The 567-nt window shown below is 46.6% G+C and overlaps 1 non-coding gene across 1 annotated transcript; it reads right to left on the bottom strand.

The window, feature by feature from the left end:
- Positions 1–232: 232 nt before the first annotated feature.
- Trnas-cga (transfer RNA serine (anticodon CGA)) lies at positions 233–307 on the bottom strand. The gene has a single exon. It is a non-coding gene; the product is annotated as a tRNA-Ser (tRNA).
- Positions 308–567: the final 260 nt, after the last annotated feature.

The raw sequence follows: 567 nt of genomic DNA, 5'->3' as shown, positions 1-567 counted from the left end.
TTTTTCCGCAAAAAAAAAAAAAAAAAAAAAAAAAAAAGACTACCTATATGGGACCACAGACCCTCATTATCAGACAAATCTAATCCTTCAAGGCAGACCATTTCATATTCCTAAAAGAATATTAAACTTCACAGACAGTCATATATGTTTTTGCCGCTCACTAAAGAAACCTGGCTAGTTGCTAGTGTCAGGGCAGTTACTATCTTGAAACTTTCTGGCAGATAAAAACTGTGTGCCGGACCGAGATTCGAACTCGGGACCTTTGCCTTTCGCGGGCAAGCGCTCTACCGACTGAGCTACCCAAGCACGACTCACGCCCCGTCCTCATAGCTTTAATTCCGCCAGTACCTCGTCTCCTATCTTCCAAACTTCACAGAAGCTCTCCTGCGAAGTTTGGAAGGTAGGAGGCGAGGTACTAGCAGAATTAAAGCTGTGAGTACGGGGCGTGAGTCGTGCTTGGGTAGCTCAATCGGTAGAGGGCTTGCCCGCGAATGGCAAAGGTCCCGAGTTCGAGTCTCGGTCCGGCACACAGTTTTCATCTGCCAGGAAGTTTCATATCAGCGTACA

Source organism: Schistocerca serialis, chromosome 11 (assembly GCF_023864345.2).
Source record: "Schistocerca serialis cubense isolate TAMUIC-IGC-003099 chromosome 11, iqSchSeri2.2, whole genome shotgun sequence".
Taxonomy (NCBI): Eukaryota; Metazoa; Arthropoda; class Insecta; order Orthoptera; family Acrididae; genus Schistocerca; species Schistocerca serialis.
This window is presented reverse-complemented; position numbering and strand designations above follow the sequence as displayed.